The sequence below is a fragment of the Haliotis cracherodii genome, unplaced genomic scaffold (assembly GCF_022045235.1).
Source record: "Haliotis cracherodii isolate W230 unplaced genomic scaffold, xgHalCrac1.p SCAF_5, whole genome shotgun sequence".
Taxonomy (NCBI): Eukaryota; Metazoa; Mollusca; class Gastropoda; order Lepetellida; family Haliotidae; genus Haliotis; species Haliotis cracherodii.
Window position 1 is genome coordinate 31643736 of NW_027266308.1, and position 23159 is coordinate 31666894.

Here is a 23159-nt window from a genome sequence, read left to right on the forward strand (position 1 = left end):
CATATTTTTGAACGTTTTTTAAGAGATAGCTAATCCATACCCAACTCACAACTAACCCTAAGGATCATACAGAGCTATGTAAGTCTAAAAATCGCTAATGGGTGTGTGATCGGCAAGGGGTGCCTAATCCTAAGTATCGTAAAGGGCTGTTTGATCGGATAGGGTGCCTAACTTTAATGATCATAAAGATGTACTTTATAGGAAAGAGCATCCAAGGGCTAAGGGTAGAGATATGGGTAACCTACCTTAACCCTTACACAACTACACTAAGGATCAAAGTGGTGCGCGAGATCTGTGCTCCAGTCTGTTGTCAAAGCCAATAAGAGGTCTGAGCTGCGCCAGGTGAATTGCAGCCATTGGTTGAAACATAGAAGACAAAATAGTTTAATTCAGCGCCAATGTTCGTTGAATTCAAATGCAATATTATCAATACAGTTTTCCTTCCTTAGGTTTATTCCGACAGATAGTGACGACAAAAAAGGACTCTAATGACGTTTTACAGACAAGAGAAAGCATTCGTACATGCAAATTAAAGTGATAAAACCGACAGTGGCGACAGTTGACTTTATAAAAGAGTCTCGAACAAAACTTCTTTTTCTAAACTTTAGTGTTATACTTTTAGATTGGTTAATTATTTCATGTTTTCCTGAAGGTATGTAAGTGCCAGGGCAGAATCTTAATATCTTCCATATTAGTTACTGAATATGTATTAAAGTACTTGTGTACATATTGATCGTGAAGTATTGCCAAGTATTGTGAAGTATTACATTACAGACATCCGTGAAAGGTGGGAAAATATCTACTGAGGTGTTAAACCCCATTCATTCACTTTCTTGCTAACATAAACTAGATAGGGATATATATATTCTGGCCTTGCTTGTTTTAAACATTAAATATGATTGTATTTTGAACCGCTTGTATATTCACCATTCTCTAAGGGACTCGTGAACCTTCCGAATGAACTATTATGGTCAAAACAAAGGTAATTCTAGGTCTGAAACTCTGTGTAAGATTATTTTACACCAAGTCACCAATTAATCTCATAAAGACAAATATGTTAAATCCTATTTTAAAAAAATAACAACCTGACCTTACATGTATATGGAGGATGTAACACCAGTTGGTAAACATCTGGTGTACATAACATCAGTCGTGAGAAAAATATGAAACCTATTTTTTAAATTGTTTAATGTGTTAAGAACTAGGCAATAAATATTGACTTAAATAAAAGTGGTGCTGAGAAGTTCCTGTAAGAAATTGAATTGTCAAAGTAATGGGGAAATGATGCCCCTCATTACACGACTGTGACTCGATGGGGTTGAAACACAGAAGAGAGTCTCTGGAGTTGACAAATGTTGAAATAACAGCTGCTGTGGAAAAGAGGATGCTCAATGGTCGACTGGTAAAACTTTTTGAACTAGCCCGCGAATTTGAGTTTTCAGTGGACAGCATTGAGTACAAAACACATCAACATCTAGGTATGTCTAAGGTGTCAGCAGGATTGGCACCAAGGGACCTTAATCTCCATCAAAGAATGAGATGAGCCTTGGATGAAAGAACGTTGTATTATGTTAAAGGGGAAGTGTACACGCAAAAATCACTTTTTTTCTTTTTCTAAACAAAACGCAATTTTAGAATTAGTTAGTATCTGTGTTTGAAAATATACACTCATTTTTTTTCACAGTGAAAGTAGGAAGCTCACAATAGTGTGAAAGTGATATGCCGTTATGAGGCCTTCGTTTTACGAGCGAAATAGGCCTGAGTTATCCCCCTTAGATTATGACGTAATTGGTGCCAATTCAACTGGGTCCCTGTCTATTCTCAACGCAAAAGATATCAAGGACCAGTTTGCGGTAAAACAACATGGTCTACGACACACTCCGGCGCAGTGGTGACTCAGCATAACACAATTCTGCCCTCATCTGAGATGCTAGAATCACAAAACTGTACCTACACCACGTGAAGCGGCTCTAACAAAGCATGATGACGTCATAATGTTTATCAATTGGCACCAATGACGTCATATTGCAAGGGACATAAGCCATGGTGTTTTTGTTATGGAAATAGAACACTTGGTAAATGTGAAAAATATAAATCATTTTAGTGCAAAAAATATGTAAATTAAATATGATGTTTTTATATTTTTGTCTATGACACTTCTATGTTAACACTTTTAATGTGGAAAAAGTACAAGAAAAAAAGGTTCATTTCCGTGTGAACTTGCCCTTTAAGCAATGGGTGGTGAGCCATGGGTTCATCACTGGGATCCAGAGACTGAATCAGTGCAAAGGAAACATCCATCATGTCTTGCACCTAAAACTCTCAACACACAGTTGTTAAGATTGTGGTTACAGTATTCTGGGATACTGGCAGGTGTTTTATGCATGACTGAATTCAGGAGAGCAATTTGATGAAAGCCTCTGCAGCCAAAGGCCTTTATCCAAGTTATTATCTCTACAACTCAAGACGATGATGCCTTGACATCTACTGTTGAGGACCAACCTGAAGAATTCTGTGGATTACAATTATGAAGGACAAATGTACAAAGGCATTGAAAAAGGAGGGTTATTTTCTTCAAGAATAAAAATGAATTCAACTTTGTCTTCCTCACTTGCATATATGAATTGCAGAACGCTTTGAACGCCCCTCGTAGCTATCATATAGATTCGGTTTCTCTCAACGCTATTTCTATAAAAGTACCATGAATCTTATTTTCTCTACTCAAGACGTGCACTTTACTTTTTCATTAACACATATTTTAAGTAAAACGACAAGCTCTATAATTCATTATCCCCAATGTGACCTACACCAATATTGAACAAGCGATGTTTTACGTTCACACTTGCCATTAACACATATCAAGAGGATATGAAGCTCTTAGAATGTCAGAATCCACACCAAGCAAAAGGCTGATTAACAGGTCAGTAAACACAATCAAATAGCATACTTTATTATCACCTTGTGTTTTTCCATTGTGACACCGTCGTATTGTTGCCATTGTTCTCACATTAGGTTGAAGCTAACACATACAGACAAAATAATATTGGCATAACAATATCAGTATGCTATATCAACCACTAAGGCCAAATAGGGAACGAAATGTTTCTCATTGTCGTGCGAGTCATTTTAAACCTAGCGGGTCAATGTTGTCTTTTTTAAAGGTTCCGAATTCAGCATTTCTGGTATTCCACATTTTAGATATTTGTCTTCAATTAGAGTTATTTTCCTTTTCTGCGTAACCGTCATGTTTTAAATGGTACACCCTTCAATGGGGCCTTCAGTCTTAATGGGTGTACGCCATGGTACACCTTGTACAAACTATTGCTATTATGTGATTGTTTCTATGGAATGTACTTTCAACACTTTTCTTGTCTGAATTAAATACTCACAATTACTCGACTGTCTCTGGTTGTCTTCTTTCAATCGCTGTTTGAAACCATAACCAAAATGTCGTTAAAAGAGAAACAGAGGCCTAGCCACATTGACATGTTTTGTGTGGCCTAATCTGAGGGTGGTAGAAAGTAAGTCAAGCAACAACTTGGGTAGATATTCACGTCATCGACCGGACTGTAGGAATAAAAACCCAAAAACAACTCATCACCAGATCCTACTATCATTAGAACATTTGTTTAAAACGTTTTAAGCTGACGTATTTTACAGTGCGTGAGGGAGTTAGTACTAATGCCTATATGAACAATATTCAGTCATATCATGACGCGAAAAACTGGGGGAAATGACGTGTACCACTTTGGATAAACCCTATATCGCGGATGTAGAACTGACAGGCCAGGGTTCAAAATCAGAGTAAATCAGTGATTCAAACCCACGATCGACGGATCCTGGCACGCCAAAGGGACGCAAGTCGCGCCTTAGACGACACGACCACACATTTCCCGCCTGTGTGTTGCTATATTTCTTATATCAATATCGTACTTCTTTACACCTTATGACAAGTCATCACGAGTTTACAATATATAACCATGAGTGCACTCCACTGTCTCATTGATTTGTGACTCTATGTGAGACAGATAAAGGAGTAATCTCACTGAACCAGTGAAACAAACACTTTGAATATACAAGTCCCATGATACAAATCTCACATGTCACATATGAAAGTGTCACAAATCTGGCGAAACTGACACAAAACGCAACCACGATCCCGAGATCCTATTTAAAAATACCCCGTGACACGAAACCCGATTTGCCTAGCTCCATCCTTTGTGTCCTCGTCTCACATAGCTTCCCCGGGGGCGGGGGTCCCCTACAGTGTATGCACAGGGCCCCCCATCCATTTCTTGGCAAACAATGCCTGGCGAAAGGTCTGCGGTGTTTACCCGAAACCCCAGACATCCATTAGTTACCTGTCAGGTGTGTTCTGAGCAAACGAGGCATACATATTACATATGTTAAATATTGACAAGTGAGAGGTAGACGCGTGTCTGAGACCCTCACTGACCCCGGTCACGAGGTTTTGATAGGTAGGATGGGTATCTTTTACATAGTTAACATTGACAGGTGTCTTACTTATCTGTGTTTAATGACTCACTCAAGGTGTCATCGATGGTTCCAATCAGCTATACTGATAGACATATTTCTATATTGCAATCCCACTTACAGTACAATACATTCCTCTGGAGTCAACAACTTCTGTACTTACGCGTGCATGGGTTCAAAATCAGTTGTTACTTCGCTGAGGTTGATTTAGCTTTGATTTGTATAGGGACAGTCATGAACCAATGAACGATTATGTTCAAATTTACCTGACAAAAAATAGATGCAAACCCCTACCTCACGCCCCCAAATGTGCCTTTACATAATTTGTTTGCAGGAGTTGTAAGTCAAGCCTACAGTGTAATATTTGTATTTAATTAAAAATTACACACACAACACACAAACAAATTCAGTTTGTATTTTACCTCTGTCTATTTTTTGGCATACTTGAGCTGTCGGATTGAGAAAGATGTATAGAACATTTTGTATTTCGAACATACAATATTGTCAGTGGGATAGTATACATGACTGTAACAAAAATATCTTACAAGTTATTATTTTGAATTATTCAATTACCACTTGATGCATTGAAACACACGGGTATGGTGTTGACCCTCATAGAAATATAACCAGGGCGAACCGAGGTTCGAACCCACGATCATAGGCTACTAGTACGCCTAAGGAACGTAACTCTACATAATTGATTCTGTTGATTCTGAGTGCAAAGAAATTATAGTATATTGCCATGTGTATATGCATCGTGTGAGTTGAGACAACTGTTTGGTACTACGCCTTGCACTGACAGTCAAATTAAATGCATGCATACTTGTGTGTAGTTCTTAGGCAATGATATTTTTGTTTTCTTTAAGTTGTTAGCGTTAATAGGTGAGTATTGAGCCCCATTGCTTTCACAATGGAGCAAAGTATTCTTGTTGGATCTGGTCGTTTCCACCTCTTTTTTCCGACCAAAGACAAAGTGCAAAACAACAGCATTAAACCCCATGTTCCTGAAGCTGTTAATACTCACGTCGCGATTGTGAATAAAAAATATAGCTTAAATCATGCGGATTACCTGACTTCTCAATGTATTGTTTCTTTGTAAGCTTCATTCTCAGACAACGACACGAAGTACTGTTTACTCGCCAAAACGTCTATGACAAATACCATAATACATACCCTCACGGAATCCAATTAACGCCACTTTCAAAGATCTTACCTTTAATCAAGCGTAGAAGACAATATCAGTAACAGTCGTGAAAGAAGAATACAAGAAATTCGGGTTAATGGGCCAACTCTTGCCCATAACTGTGGAGAGTACACGGGCTACACGACGCAGTGTACAGTACTCAACGCAGTGTTTTATCGCAGCCTATTGTTCGAAATCGACCCCAGATCGATGTCAAATCTCCGATCACTTGATGCTTTTGTACAATCGGTCTGACCACATGTCGGACTTCATGGTGAGGATCTGAGCAGCATTTCCTGGTTTGTGTGACGAGTCAAGTATTGTTGGTTGACTTGATAAGAATGTATCAACACTTCACCATTTGAGGAAATGATAGGAGTAAATCTATATGGTTGAAATATTGGTTCGGAAAGGATCAACCTTTCAAAAGACATCTATTCTGTTTGATATCTTATTTTGTTATCTTCTTCTTATATGGTTGAAGAAATCTAAACAAGAAAGGAGAGATGATATTATAGTCTCATTCATATATTTTGTCAGCATTTAATTCATAAATCACGTCTTTCTGTTAACAAATATCCACATACATCAAATATCTGACTGTGTCTCTATCAGCATATTTAGATATATAGAAATCACTTGGGGATTTCGAGTAAGAACAGGTTCCCAGCAAGCTATGTTAGTCTTATAAGGTGACTAAATGGATCAGTTTGTGAGGTTACTTGCTGAAACCAAGATTGGCTGAATCAGTTGATTTTTGGCCTAGACAAATGGGAAAGTGCCGTTGGGTATTCTCTTTCTGAATAGTACCTGTAGTGCATTTGCCGCTGAGCAGCTCACACGCATTGAAGCTGGTAGAGAGAATCACTCGGTGCCACATTTTAACACATAAAATAAGGTAGAGATCATAACTATTTAATTCTAAAGTATTCTGCGCGTCTTGCGTGTTGGCATCATCGCACTATCATATTTGAACATGTCAGTTTACTGTTCAGAATGACTCCTTCTTCTTACACAAGTTGATGTTTGAATAAGAACACTACCTGGCTGATTTTGGATTATGTTGGAAAAATCAATCTACTGAAAATAACGGTGTGGCTGTCAGTGCCATTATACGTTAATCTACAGACATATGCATACTGTTTAACAGTGATAAGAGCAATGTGTAGATCTGTAGGCGTGACACTGACTAATGGAGTTTCATCAGCGAGCATAGCAACTGATACGACACTCTTTTCTCATCAGTTCACAGATCAGATCATTAATATAAGCGAGAAAGCACCCATTCTTGCCCGACACCCGCCTTAATGTGAAAGATATGTGATATTTCACTACAGTATGTGACAACTGCTGCTGTAACTGTGATAGTCTGACTTATCTTTCTTAACCTTATAAATAGAGATTATCATCCCAAGTCTATAGTTGTTTTGTAGATATTCCATTTTGAGAATTAAGTTATATAAACTCAGTCTGGTAATTTACGCGAGAAGATTACTGCTTGCAAACAACACATTTTCATCTTATACGTTATCTGGACTTGGACCTTTAATCGATCCCCTGTAAAAACACTGGAACATATGGTACAGTTTCCAAAGGGGAAATGCATCAGACATGAGTTTTGTCACTGATGAGGCAAATTAGGAAATGTCATCCATAATACTTTCTGAAAACCTTTTTAGATTAGATTTCTTATGAGTATGGAACTATTTTGGTTGCTTTTATTTATATCGGACTTGAATCTTGTGACCATGATCAAACACCTTTTAAACAAGAACGTAGGGTGCTCTTTCATAAATGTTTGTAGAAAAAGCTTGCCCGATATACCTTATATAATCTGAAAATGTAGTAACCAAAAGCCGGAACTACTGGAATATTGCTCACCATTTAAGAGAAAGTTGACGATTGGAAAGTTGAAGTCATTCGTCTTGTCATACAGTCTTTTCTGATCTTTATGCATAGGTCTAAAATTTAAAATATAAAAGAGATGCGGCGGTTTAACTGTTCTTTTTTTAATTCTACTTCTAGTTGGTAAATCAGTGAAAGGGAAGTAGCTATTTAATACAACTGATCCAAGGTTTTCCCTTGTTTTGATTTTGCCAGGGCGAGTAAAAATCTGACTCGTGTGCATACAGAAAGTAAGTAAAGAAACAGATCGGCAAGGAGGGGAACAAGGACGTCCATCATTTCACGTATTGTTTTCTGAGTTTGAGTAAACCTCATAGAGGTGTAACATATCCAAGTTCGCCACGTTTAGTGACAAATGCCCCATGGATCAAGGGATTTAGGTTTTCCTAAACTTTTGTCGTGTTCGATAGTGGTGTACCAATTCGAAAAATCAAAAGTTTTAGTATAATTGAACTGGGTTCTTTTCTGAAATTCCGAATCCACATAGTGTTCGTCTCAATTACTATCTGTGAATATAAAGAAACCCGTTCCTTGTAAGGATTAAGGTTCATATCTGAGACAGGGATTTCGTGGGACATATGTTGGATCCACCAATATCTCCAACTCTGTACGGATTTAATGCAACAAAATAAACATATTGACATGTGTTATAGTCAACGAGTTCAACAGACCGAAAAGAAGTCGTTCGACGTCCAAGGTCGTGCTGGCAAGTTATGTTTATCCCAACATAACATACAGAACATAACATATATCGTCATGGAAATGTTTGTCTCGGTCTATCAATGATACACGCTTCTTCCCCATCCGACTGAACACGAAACATCAAATGTACTTGTTCTGGGTGACGTGAAGACCCCTCTGGGGACAACACGTCCTTCCCAGTAGGTACCTCGTTGATGTGTGGGCGGGAGAGAGTCACACAACATAGCATCGCAATACTGGCCATTAACGGTCATTCATAGTTCGGCTTCAGTGAGTTTATTGATTTAGTTCATGCGCCCGACATCATTCCAAGGACATTTTGTGGGTTCAAGAGGCTAATGGTGTTGATCAGAGTTTGTTTTGATGATCAAAACGGGTGCATTGTAATGACTGGGGAACATTTCAATTCATAATTCATAATTGCACAGATTTCCACTGAATTGTGTTGAATCGAAATTAAAGATTTTGTTAGTATAGTGTATGGATTTGGTTGGTATGGTGTCTGTATGTTTTTGGTTGGTATGGTGTGTGTATATATTTAGTTGGTATGGTGTGTGTATGTATTTGGTTTGAATGGTGTGTGTATAGTTGGTATGTATGGCGTGTCTATGTGTTTGGTTGGTATGGTGTATATATGTGTTTGATTGGTTTGGTGTGTGTATGTATTTGGTTGGTACGGCGGTGTGTGTATTTATTTGGTTGGTATGGCGTGTGTTTGTATTTGGTTGGTTTGGCGGAGGTATATATATTTGGTTGGTATGGTGTGTGCATGTATTTGGTTGGTATGGTGTGTGTATGTACTTGGATAGTATGTGTATATATTTGGTTGGCATGGTGTGTCTATGTATTTTGCTGGTATGGTGTGTGTATGTATTTGGATAGTATGTGTATATATTTGGTTGGTATGGTGTGTGTAAGTAATTGGATAGTATGTGTATATATGTGGTTGGTATGGTGGGGGGATAACTCATTTTCCAGAGTATAGTTAAAATCAAGTTCTAATGGACTGACTTTGAGTCACATTGCTAGTCACACAAAACAATGATACGACTAAAACATCAGACATATTCGCCTCTTAAAGCTAATACCAACAAATGCACCAATAGATCCTACAAGGAGTGAAAGCCTTTCTTTCTTTTTTATCACGCGTGATGAATGAAGGATTTTAATCAAACACTAATAAGTATTGAATTTTTTAAAATATACTGTTACCTCTACTTCAATATCGATAAATCGAGAAGGTGTCACTTTCATTAACTAATAGAAATGGATACGGTAACACCCTCCCTTTCTGTGGACTCGTTCATGCTAGACACTGCATTGAAAGGAAACATCTGAAATTGCATTTAAGGTAATACCTATTAAACACATACCCTTGTTAATACCAGCCTGTATATACAGATGTACTCTGCTACCTGGTGGATATGACGGCTGAGACACGAAGCAAGCGGACTGTGACTAAACAAGGCGTCGGAATGAGGGTAGACTGTAGAGTCATGTCATTATTGGGGTGATAAAGGTGAAATATTTATTAGCGGCATTACTTACTGGCCGCTGCTTACTAAGAATCTGCCCTCCTGTACAAAGTGATCTAAACCAGAGACTAGTCCCCCTCTCTCTTAACGCACGAGATTTGCGATAATGGTAGTGTTACGATCGCTTTGTTTGAGTGGGCTTTGTCGCGCATCAGTTCATTTAGAAAGTGACTTATGTTTCTTACGAAAGTACTAATGTATATTTTTTCCGAAGCTGGTCTACTTTTCAGGAAGGTTTCATAAGGGATTAATGTCCACGGTCTGGTGGCCATGTTTTAGACACTCTAATACGTGTCTCGTGTGAAGCTATAACATTATATTTATTGCTTAGATTGACTTAGATCATGGCACCTGACGTACCATGGTATAGTTTGTCTGGTCGAATCTAGAATTGTCGGTTTGCATCTGGCAATTCTTTAAGGAAAGAAATTTTAAAAGTCAACGTGCATTACCAGATGAGAAGTTACCACAGTGCCGTCATGTCTGTCTGAACGTTAAAATAACTCTGTTACTGCTTCATGTGTTCACTACATTTGTAGGTATATATAATACACAATATACAATACGTACAAGAACTACAAAGTTTACATTGAAGATATCGACTGTTGATGTTTAATGGTGTTCCGTGCATTGTGAATGTCTTCATTCACGAGGTGCTAAAGTTAAAATAATTTATCGTCTCTGAAGGCTGTAGGCCAATTTGGGGAGTTGATTAAGAATTGACCTTCACTTTGGGTTAGTTCATTGGAGTATGAACCTTCATAGAGTGATGGCCAAACTGTATGAACAAGAAGGTCAATTCTTATAAATTTTTTATCACAATTTCGATCTCAAAGGACGTAGGCCAAGATCTAAACACAATTTAATTTAATTAGTACGTGTGACTTCATGTTTACTCTGACAGCCTTACAGCAACCAGCTATTTACATCAAGGACAAGACGTCAAAATGGTTCCGGGAGAGATTTCCGAAGTTGTTAATGAACCTGTGGCGGTTACATGTGTTAGTCATCATAGATCAACTGACTGATCATTGAAAGGTGATTAAAGATGCGTCAAACAGACACTAAGGTAAATTCGTAGATTGCTGGAGACGGTCACTGTCAGACTAGACATTGATGGAGTCGACACTGACGATAGTTTGGATGTGCATTTCTTCGTTTGTTCATTAGGATGGGCCGTAGCGAGGTTATTCGTCAACAATCATGCAGTCAAGCTCTCTTACGTTTCTCAATGTATACTGAAACGCTGAGACCAAGATTAAAGGTTTCTAAATGATCAGACAGAACGCTTATGTATGTTTTCGTGCTAGGGAATTCCCACGTGTTTCCCAAGGAATGTGGCAGTAGTCTGTCAATGTTATGTCATTTCAAGAACACGGTCTCGTGAAAAACGTATGTACATCAAATTGTGTCGTTCATACACTTATCAACGTCAATTTCGTGGTCATGTGACCGACCTCTCGTCCAATGGAAAAGCCGTATATCGTGTAAACTTCAAATTAAAAAATTATATACAAATGTCATTCAGGCCTTAACCTTAAATCTCCATTGTCACATCATTCTCGCACTCAATGTATTTGTCACAGAGATCATATAAATATATCGCTAACCGAAAAGTAATAATAATTAGGATGCTATGGATCAAACAGATTTAAAGGTTGATCTTCTTACTGTGTATACAATTATGTCGAAACATTTTTTTATTTTTTATTGTTGATTTGCTTGTTTGCTGACGATACATCCATATATGTCATTATGGATGATAAAATCTCGGCCCGTTAATGGCAAATAGGGTTCAATCCCGATAAGACCCAAACGATAACATTCAGTCGTAAAGTCGATTCCGGTTGTAGATCAAATTTATACATAGAGGATGCTTATTAATGAAGTACAAAGTCATAAACATTTAGAAATTACACTTCAAAGTGATTGTTCATGGAAAATACTAATCAACGAATTTATTAGAAAAGTTCAATGATCAACTGCTTAAGGAGTTTAAGTACAGAGGCGAAACACGTTCGAGATTATGTGCACATCTTTTGTCCTGCCTCACGACTACTGTTATCATATGTGTGACAATTGTACAAACGAACCATTATTGTTACTCGGTAATTCAAATTTGCACGCATTGAGAACTATGTGTAGGGCATTTCTTGGGACCAGTCATGCCAAAAATTATAAAAATCAACCTTTTATTAAAAGAAAGAAGACACCGCTTCAAATTGATTACATTTTACAAAATGAAAAACGGTATTTTACCTGAATATTGAAGTCTCTGATAATAGCAATCATAACCTTAGAAATATATCTAACTTACAATATAATGAAATGTAGAACCCAGACCTGTGCCAAATCATTTCTTCCGCGTATGATTAACCTGTGGAACAATCTACCTGACGAAGTAACTAATGATCGCTCATTAAAAGAACTGAAATCCTGAATTAATCGTTCTGATATAATTATCAATAACTTAGTCTTAAAATATGATTCTAGATTATGCAAAATTGTACACTGTTGCCTCAGGCTCTGCTGCAGCGACTTAAACGCTGATAAGTTTAGGTGACATGTATCAAACATACCAAACTGCACTTGCGGGTAGAATTTTGAACATGCAATCCACCTTTTCTTTCCCTGTAAAAATCGACACTATCAGACAGAAACACTATGTATTTTTACACACATGAGAATGACCTAACAACACTCTTATAGTTCAGTCAGTAGTTCATCTACAAACGTGGACATTCTCAAATCAGCTCACGACGTTCTTGTCAAAAGCAACATATTTTAGGTGCTTTAGCTTCATGCATATAGAAAGGAAAATTGCATTATTTTATTTCACAGACACCACTGACTTCAATATATTGGCTTCGTGGATTTCATTTTAGCATTTTGTTCATTTATGTATACCTTGTATATAACTAGCTGTTGTTATGTTATTGCCTGGAGAGATATTTACATACGCAAATTCTGATTCCTTGACCAATTGGGCATTCGTTTGGCAAGGCAGTTTGGCCAAGACGTCTAATTTAAGCCCAAGGTATATCGATGATCTGTTATCGTTCAATAGCAGTCAAATAAGCCAATTCCCTTCACTTATTTACCTACTGGAACTAGTAATAAAAGATACCAATGAAATCGCCTTATCCGTTTCATATTCAGATCTATTCAAAAGGATTCAGAGTGACAAAACAAACCTCTCTACAAGACTTGTTCAGACAGAACGGTAGGTTGATCCCTTATGGAAAAAGAAAAGTCAAACACCTAAAAATTCTTCCCCTTATTGGAAATGAAAATACACACACACTAATTTTTGTTCAGTTGTGTTACTTTATTCGTGTTATGTAAGGCCATCAGTACGTTTAAGTTTTCATACACTGATAATTCCCATGATATTCATGTTACAACATATCAAAGCTCAGTCATTTCACATTTCAAATTACTTTTGTCTAATTATCTTTTTGAGTAATTTCTAATGTCTCGTCTAAACCACAACTATGATACCCGTATCAAAAACATTTCCATCGAATAACCATTTCTTGTTTCTTACATTTTTATCCACCATCAACGATGCGTGTATACTTTCTTTTGCCCGACAGTTCGGTATTCAAAGTGACGTTGAAGCAAAACGCTCTCCTATTTTAGTCTCAAAAGTAGCAGATATGGCAATGAGAGTAGGTGGGGTGAAATGAGGTTTAGGAGAACTGCACTTGTATAGTATTGTGTATGTGTGCGTGCGTGCGTGCGTGCGTGCGTGCGTGCGTGCGCGTGTGTGTGCGTGCGCGTGTGTGCGTGCGTCTGTTTGTACTAGTCCGGGCTAATGCTGATTGTATAGTGCTAGATACCACAGAGATACCTTCCCGCAGTTTAACATGAAGAGACATATAATTGTATGCAGTGTTTAATGTCTATCAAAAAACACATTCACACATGTCAGTGTCAAGGGGATATATGTGAAGGTTCAATGACACTCTTCATGGCTACTTTTGAGTGGACGAATCAATCGGATATCATCGTCTCGAATTAATCACGTCTAGCGCTGCATGCGGCTTTAATTTAATCCAAGTTCGTGCAATAGATTGCACATATATCAAATTAGTTGGCACAGGTGCATTGGATTTGCGGTGCATCTGGTGCATTGGCTGATGCACTTTTATCATGAACGTTTAGATTGGAACGTCATGAAGAAACAGTAATACTCATGGTCATACCATCCTAGAGTATCGAATGTATTATATCTTGATTGTATTATGCTACACGCCCTGGACCCATTCGGCACCAACGCCACGTTTACGGAGTGTCGTCACCATCTCTACGTCTCCCATCATGGTAGCACTTGATTCCTCTTGCTCAAATCGGTAATTTCATCAAATGATATGATATTTTTCCGGCTTCGTTTAATTCGAAACCGTTGTAGCGAGTGAGTCCAGGGTGTTTGAAGCATCAGGGTACGCCAGAAACGCCACCAAATAGATAATGGTCGTCAGTTTTCAACAAATCTGCCTAACAGCAAAATAACAGTTGGGAACACATAAATTAGCTGGAATGCAACTTACCTATTCCCGGTGAACATGTGCACGTCCATCACGTGATTTGCTAGAAAAGTTAATTTAATCACTAAAAAATGCAAAATGTACACAAAGTTACCCGTATTAAACTCTGGAATAAAACATGAGCAGGATTGTACTCTGTCATTACATGAAACAGTTTAAAACAACGACATGCCTCGACTAACCGCAGAGCAGAGGGAGAGAGCCATCGGTATGTTGCAAATGGGAGCGACGCAGGAGCACGTAGCCAGGATCATGGGTTGCTTAAAGTGCACCATCGCCAGACTTGTCATTCGTCAAAGGTCACGACCCCACAGGAAGACCGGTATTTACGGATGCTTCACCTAATGTCTAGATTCCTAATTGTGACGTCATGGCGTTAACGTTTCTACACTGACCTCACAGACTGAGATGGGCCAGGACTGTATAGCAGTGGCAGCAGAAAAATTGACGAAGAGTGCTCTTCAGCGACGAGAGCAGGTGCCAGTTCTTCAAGTCTGGTGGGCGGGTTCGAATCTACCGACGACGTGGTGAACGGACGGCACGTTGTTGCGTCCAAGAAGTGGAGCCTTATGGAAGTCGCAGTGTCATGCTCTGGGGTGGCATCTGCGGTCCCCAGAAGACAGATCTGGTCATCATCGACGGCAATCTCACTGCACATCGTTACATTGTTGAGGTTTTGCGGCCTGTGGTTCTGCCTTTCCTGCAACGACACCCATTGACGCGGTTTCAGCAGGACAACGTCACACATCAAACAGTTCGAGTCACTGGCAACAACGTGGACGTATTACAATGGCCAGCCAGATCACCGGACCTGTCGCCCATAGAGCGCCTCTGGGACCAACTTGGACGCAGGATTCGGAAACGTCAACAGCCGCCATTGACGAGGGATGTTTTGGCAATTGCCCTGCAGGAAGGATGCCTGGAGACTCGTGTACTGAGTTCGACGTCGTGTTAGGGCCTGCATCGTTGCTGGAGGGGTCACATCCGATACTGAGCCATGCATGTAGGGCTTCCAGACAATGACGTCATCGGCGACAAATGCCTTAGGTCACAGGGTTAGGCGACAGACAGTGACCAGGAGACTCAGGGCTCATGGAATCAGGGCTTTTAGACCATACAGAGGACAGCTATTGACAGCGCAACATCGTCGTCTGCGATTGAGATGAGCCCGGACTGTACGACGTTTGCAACGACGTGACCGGCAGAGGGTTGTCTTCACTGACAAAAGTCGATTTTGTATGTTTAGGGCTGATGGAAGACAACGTGTTTACCGCCGAAGGGGTGAACGAACGGCGGCGTGTTGCGTGCAGGAGGTCGTACCATATGGCGGAGGGAGTGTCATGGTGTGGGGAGGGATCTGTGGGCAGGATAGGACACCGCTGGTCATCGTTGACGGAAACTTGACAGCTCATGGATAACATTCTTCGTCCAGTTGTCCTACCATTTCTCCAACAGCAGCCACGTGGTGTCATTTATCAGCATGACAACGCTAGAGCCCATACAGCCAGAATTGTCACTAACTTCCTCGCAGCCAACAACGTCAACGTCTTGCCATGGCCTGCACGCTCACCCGACATGTCCCCCATAGAACACCTCTGGGACTTGATGGATCGTCGTGTTCGACAACGACCACACTCTCCAGCCAACCGGCAAGAACTGATCTTGGCCTCATCAAACGTGACCTCATCAGACGACTGACTTTTTGTGCGTCGAAGAGTTTTTGCGTGTATTGAGGCATTTGGTGGTCACACATGCTACTTATGACTTGTTATTGAACGTGAGCGAGTGTCTATGTACTCTGCCTATTGTCCATGATTCTGAAAGCTCGAGTTTTGTACCACACCCAACTTTGGGGGGCTCTGACGTCATTCTCGGTCGCGGTATGATTGCCATTTTCAGTGTTGATTATGTTGATATATTGATCTTCTCAAACCACTTTACTTCATGCATGTACGTTTTGTTGTTTTTTAGCAAGAGTGATTTCAAACTCTGATAAAGTTTCTTTTGGACGTCAGTTTATGACTGCAGCATGTAATTAATCGAATCTGGGCCAGACAAACCAGTGATTGATATTATGAGCAACGATCCAGGCCCTCGAGATACGGAGACATATCAATTCACCAAGTCACGGACCTTGTCCAACGGACCCGTTGACAATATTAACCAGGAATTATTACGGAGGTATCATGACTGAAGTATATACATAGTAGCAGTTTTGCTGTTGTTGGCCTTGGTATGCGGGGCACCACCTGCATCAGTACAAAGGATCATGTTAAAATAACCCAGCGGAAATAACAAGTTAATTTGTACATTAATACGACTTGCACGCTGACAGCGCTGAATGACAACAATCAAATGAAACACGACCCTGGCTATATTTTCTGTGGGGAGACAATGTACCGAGAGGCTGCTTGTCAAGTGTGAAATAACACAGTCGTGGACAGTCGGCCTAGCTCATTACCTGGCAGTGCGACGTCCAAACAGGATGCACAACACATCGGGCATGGAGGAAGCAATTATTTAGTCACGATCACGCCATCTTGATTACAGAAATGAGCTTCTTTTGACGTTGGGGTGGGAGGTACACACGTAAGATTTAACTTTTAATCCGACACAGTGTATAAATGAAGATTCAGTGCGATTACGCTGCAATGTTGATTTTTGAAATGCTACTGTCAAGTACACTTATTTACATTCAATTTAGGAAACCTCCATATACGACATAGAGAATACGCAAACGCCATATACACTTTCAAGGCAGCATGCTCGCATCATACCCTGTTAATAATTCATTGTTATAATCATGATTTATAATATGGTTACCTATATGTGTATTTTAGCGTTCGCTCGTCACGCCAAAGCACGTGTTCGATACCCCATATGTGTTGCTTGTGCTCCCGCCATGGTATTGCTGGAATAAAAGCGGCTTAAACACTCACTCACTCACTCAGTGTCAAGACCACATAATGAGTACAATGACTTAAGATATAACCAAACCCTTTTTGTATTACACAAAACCCGTCTGATTATGTCCACATAATACATTTAAAGCATGCGTTCACATTGTGCCTGTATGATTGTATAGTATCAACATGTGGCCTCTCCTGGACAGAACATACCTGCGTCAATAACTGTACTTCTCTATTAAATAAACATAATACATATTTAACATTAATGTAATTCAAATTCCATTCACCAAACTAAAACTATATTTTAATTAAAAAAACATCGATGAAAGAGTGTCCACAGTACGATAAAGGCATAAGCTTCATCCTTTGCTCATATATACGTGCTCAAGCAAAAGGTGATGCTTGTAAATCTGCTTGTAAATGACGGTTTCCAACGGCTGGAGATACAATACCTCTTCAAAACAATTTTGACAAGGACATGCATCATTAGTAAATGTTAAAAAATGAAAACCTACAGCCTCACTCACTCATTCAAATAGTGAGTGTTTTACGCCGCTTTTAGCAATATTCCAGCAATATCACGACGGGGAATACCGGAAATGGGCTTCACGCATTGTACCCATGCCTGGAGTCGAACCCGTGTCTTCGGCGTGACGAGCGAACGCTTTAACCACTTGGCTACCCCACCGCCTATTCAAATATTTCTAATATCAGAATATAGTGCTTAATCACTTCTGATGTAAGATCATGGTGCTGAAAGTTACTGATGCTGATACTGTTAGTACAGTGCTCAAGGGCGATAATTCGTTGTCCAGATTTGCGCGAGGATCCAGTAACCAAACGATCGTTGGTTCGAATCCCAAACTTGCTTAAATATGATCCATTTTTTGTCAGCACAATACGCGTGCTCGTAAGCTCACATCCTCCTCACGTCGTCCTGCAGGGAATCCTGAGATTTCGATCTGACGCAATTTCACTGTATCATATACAGATGACATATCAGTGAGGAATGGCTCAACTAGCAGAATCTCAACATCTATATCAACGTGGGCTGACAGAGGAGCTATTCCGTGCAATGTGCAGCCGGCCCTCAGAGCCTATCAAACATTCACGTCCCTCTCACACCCCTGTCTGTCGGGTTACGTCCGACTAATTAAGCCTGGGACAAAGTAGATAAATGCAATTTAAAGAGGTGCCAAACTCTTGAATGAATCAACAGCTTACATTGATGGATGATGTCAGAGGCCCCTGCATCCGGAGCCAGCTAAACATGTGCATGACAGGACCTCTTTAATCAAGAACCATCACTACCCACTGATTATGTCCAAATATGACGTCACCTGTCATAAATTATTACTTCAAACGTGCCGACAGCGTTGCGTAATCTTGGAAAAGTACATCCAGTTGTAAGTACCTTTGTTTTTGTTTATGTCTTAGCCTGTGATAAATGCAGTGGTTAATTATTCATTTGGGCAACGATCACTTCCTAATTCATGTGTTGCGGGACTTATTCGCCTAACTCTATGTTACAAGTACACACGTATATTTATGTTAGATGTATGCACCTCTTTCTAGGTTACATGTACACATCTGTCACTCTGTGTACATGTAACTTAGAAACAGGTGTGTAGATGTAACATAGGGAACTGTCTGTAGATGTAACATAAAGAACTGGCAGTGTATTGACCTGTGCCTTTTTTAAAATACTTTTTTTACAAACATACTAATGTCCTGGGGTGTTATCTCTTGTAACAAATATTTTTACCCGATTACCTCTTGACATTTCGCTACCAATTCGGCCGCTGAGGCTTCAGGTTTAGAAAGAATAGTTTTTGGAGTCATCATTTTGGAAATTAATATTTAAGAAATGATATATAATGTGTTTGTTTTTGTTCCTCTAAATTTTGATCATAAACTGGAATGTTCATTTGAATCTAAATACTTATTGTCTTATATATTTTTACATTTATGATACTATTCTACAAGGTTATTAAGTACAGTGATGTAACCAGCCGAACACACAGCAACCATTTTCTTTTGAAAACCTCTTACGTCTTTGCAAGACGCATCACCTGCTACGGTGCATTTCGTTGCTCTTCAAGAAGTTCAAATGTGTTAAATATTTTTGTTGAATGGTATTCAGAATGCGATTGACGTATATCAAGCCATACATTAAATAAAACTAATACCACACCTAAATAGATTTCCCACAATGGTTTCTAAGATAGATAAAACACTCCTACTCCGTTATGGTTGGGGATGTAAGTCCCTCGATGATCGGGGATCGGCAATGTAAGATACATTATAAATTGACTCTGCCATCTCGCCCCGAATCTTACACCCCCAAGCATAACCCCGGAGACGTGTTTTATTCAACAACTACAATAGTTTAAACATGGCTGGCTGGACGTTGTTTAACAAACCGCAATGTGATATTTTACTGACGCTTTGTTCACTATCTAACTGGGTTAGGTTCATGGTCAGCCATGTTTTGTTAACAACAGATCCTGGGTTTATTCATCAGGACAGCTGAACTTCAACAATATGTGAACCAACTTAAAAAAACTCGTACATTCGTGAAATAGAGCCGATGATGTTGCTCGGAAAGTTTAAGACTTCAAGTCACGTGAATTTCACCAAGTCCCTTCAGCAGGCTCTCATGGGAGTCTGAAGGCATCAATACCTCTAGTCCCCGGATGCCGAGATTGCGTGAGAGCTGGAGTCTAACGTGGAGACATGGCGGTCTAGTCAAGAACTGAATTTCAAATTTATTGATCACAATAACTATAGAGTTCTGCTTTAAATAGTGGATTTCGTTGGACACGAACATTTAACTGACGGTTGGCTAAGCGACCGTCACTGAATAGGAGAAGGCTCAACAAAAACAGAGGTACAAGTATACAATTCTGAGGATGTAAAAAACTAATTCATAGATAGTTTATACTGATAGTGACTGAGACGACTAACTTCTTTAGCGTTTCATAAAAGTGTTGAAAACAGTATTGGATAATCTTAAAGGACGGTTGAGAGAAATATACATAATTTAGGGGAGGGGCCATGAATATGTACTTTAAATATATACAGTTTTATGTCTATAATGCACAAGTTTATTGAAAGCTTGCTTTTTGTGTTCTATAAAACTGGGCAGATATTTGGGTAGTATAACAACGTTTTGAATGTGTTCAAGCCCATGACAAATGACTGTGAAGGTTTCCGCTCTCTCATATATGAAATTTAGCTTCTTAGAAAATAGATTATATTCTCGAAAAATGATCCATCTATAAAATGACACATCCTAGAGATGGTAGCAAGGCACAGATACATGTACGGAAAGTGTGAACAAGGAAAGTGATTTATCACCACGTGATCCTGTATTCAAAAACAGGATACACTGATTGTGTTCCGTTTTCGTTATTGTCACTGCGCTTTGTTGCTGAACCCCGCCCTCGGTAATTGTTCAGCTACATGACTGGGGCCAGCCAAACCAGTGATTGACATCATGAGCAACCACGTCGTCGGGTAGGATGACACGCATCAATTTATTAAGTTGCATCGAAGGACAATCAGAAAATGCTGACAGCAACAGACAGACAGACAGACAGAGTGACAGACAGACAGAAAGAAAGAATTCATTCCAGTCTCACCTCAGATAGAATACATATCAAATACAATAAAATACGATTTGATAAAAACTGAACCATTCAACATGGAGTTATGAGAGACAATAAAACAGTATTTAAGATATCATTCAATAAAACATTCAAAACAATTAGATACCATATGACATACAATTTCTATATCCAATATCAGTTTGCTGTTTTTGGAACTAATTTTATATAAAGTATGCCATGCAAAATAAAACCTGGAAATAAACGGAGTGTTAATACAAGAATAATGAGGACTATTAACTATTGTTAGTGTAACAGGTCTACAGTTCCTCAAAGGTGTGTGTGTGTGCGTGCGTGTGTGCGTGCGTGTGTGGTACGGACTAATGCCGACTTTATAAGTGCTTGCCAACTAAGATACTCCGCTCAGATACAGTGACTCCGAGCCGACCAGTATTTGCACCTTAATGCCTTGCGCCAGGCAAGGTAACAACAAAAAGGCGGACGCTCTACCACCAGACCATGGAGGCGGTTCACAAGTGTCGTTCAAAGATAGGTTTAACATTGAATTTGTTTTTGTTTCCTGTAAACATGGTGCGACAGTTATCGTGCAGGATTCATCAAATTTATCCTTGTCTGTTCTGGGTCAAGTGTATCGCCCCGCGTCAGCTCACAGCTCTGTTAGAACACAAACATCCTACTTACGTTCGGCTTAAATCGGAAACAAATTTAGTGACGGCTGTGGGTCAAAACAGATCCTAAGTACACTATGCTTGGTTATAGAGCCGACTAAGAGGGATCATATTCCGTGTCTAGGCTGAATGCCTTTTGGGTCGTTGTTCATGCTATCAGCCTCTGGTTTGTCTTACCAAGGTTCGATTATTTACTGGTTGATGTGATATAGCTGGTAAAATCTTATCTACAGCATAAATCATTCACTCACTTATCAACTTCACCACTCTTGTCACAAACCATGAATTCTTCCCGAACAAGATGCTAATATATAAGATCACCTTTAACAATGATCTCTGTCCTGTTATTAACGGACACGCACCCAGTGGTTACTGACGCCCTGTTAATGATGAACACACACTATGTGCTCACCTACACCCTGTTAAAACGAACACATACTCAGTGCTCATTGACGTCATGTTAATAACGAACACACACTCTGTGCTCACTGACACCCTGTTAAAACGAACAGAGCTCACTGACGTCATGTTAATAACGAACACACACTCTGTGCTCACTGACACCCTGTTAAAACGAACACATACTCTGTGCTCACTGACGTCATGTTAATAACGAACACACTTTGTGCTCACTGGCGCCCAGATGATAACGAACACACAGACTGTGTTCACTGACACCCAGTTAATAACGAACACACAGACTGTGTTCACTGACACCCTGTTAATACCGAACACACAGCCTGTGTTCACTGACACCCAGTTAATAACGAACACACATACTGTGTTCACTGACACCCAGTTAATAACGAACACACACTCTGTGTTCACTGACACCCAGTTAATAACGAACACACATACTGTGTTCACTGACACCCTGTTAATAACGAACACACAGTCTGTGTTCACTGACACCTTGATTATAACGAACACACAGTCTGTGTTCACTGACACCCTGTTAATAACGAACACACAGTCTGTGCTAACCGACGCCCAGTTAATAACGAACACACACCCTGTGCTCACTGACACCCTGTTAATAACGAACACACACTCTGTGCTAACCGACGCCCAGTTAATAACGAACACACACTATGTGCACACTGACACCCTGTTAATAACGAACAAACACTCTGTGCACACTGACACCCTGTTAATAACGAACACACACTCTGTGCACACTGACACCCTGTTAATAACGAACACACACTCTGTGCACACTGACACCCTGTTAATAACGAACACACACTCTGTGCACACTGACGCCCTGTTGATAACGAACACTCACTCTGTGCACACTGATACCCTGTTGATAACGAACGCTCACTGAAAGGCTGGTTCAACACGGTAGTGCATGTAACGTTTAACCGAGACACGATAAGCGCACAGTGGCGGAGATATGTCAACATCTGACTTCCTGCAACAGACTTTAGCGCGTTCCTCCATGTGATATTCAGCTCATACACAACATTCCTCCCTTCACAAACATAGAAGAAAACTATATTACTGAATTTAAAGAATATTCTTAATTACGAATATGTTAAATCGTGTTATTTTCTTTGAATTCCTTAATCATGGGATAAAGTT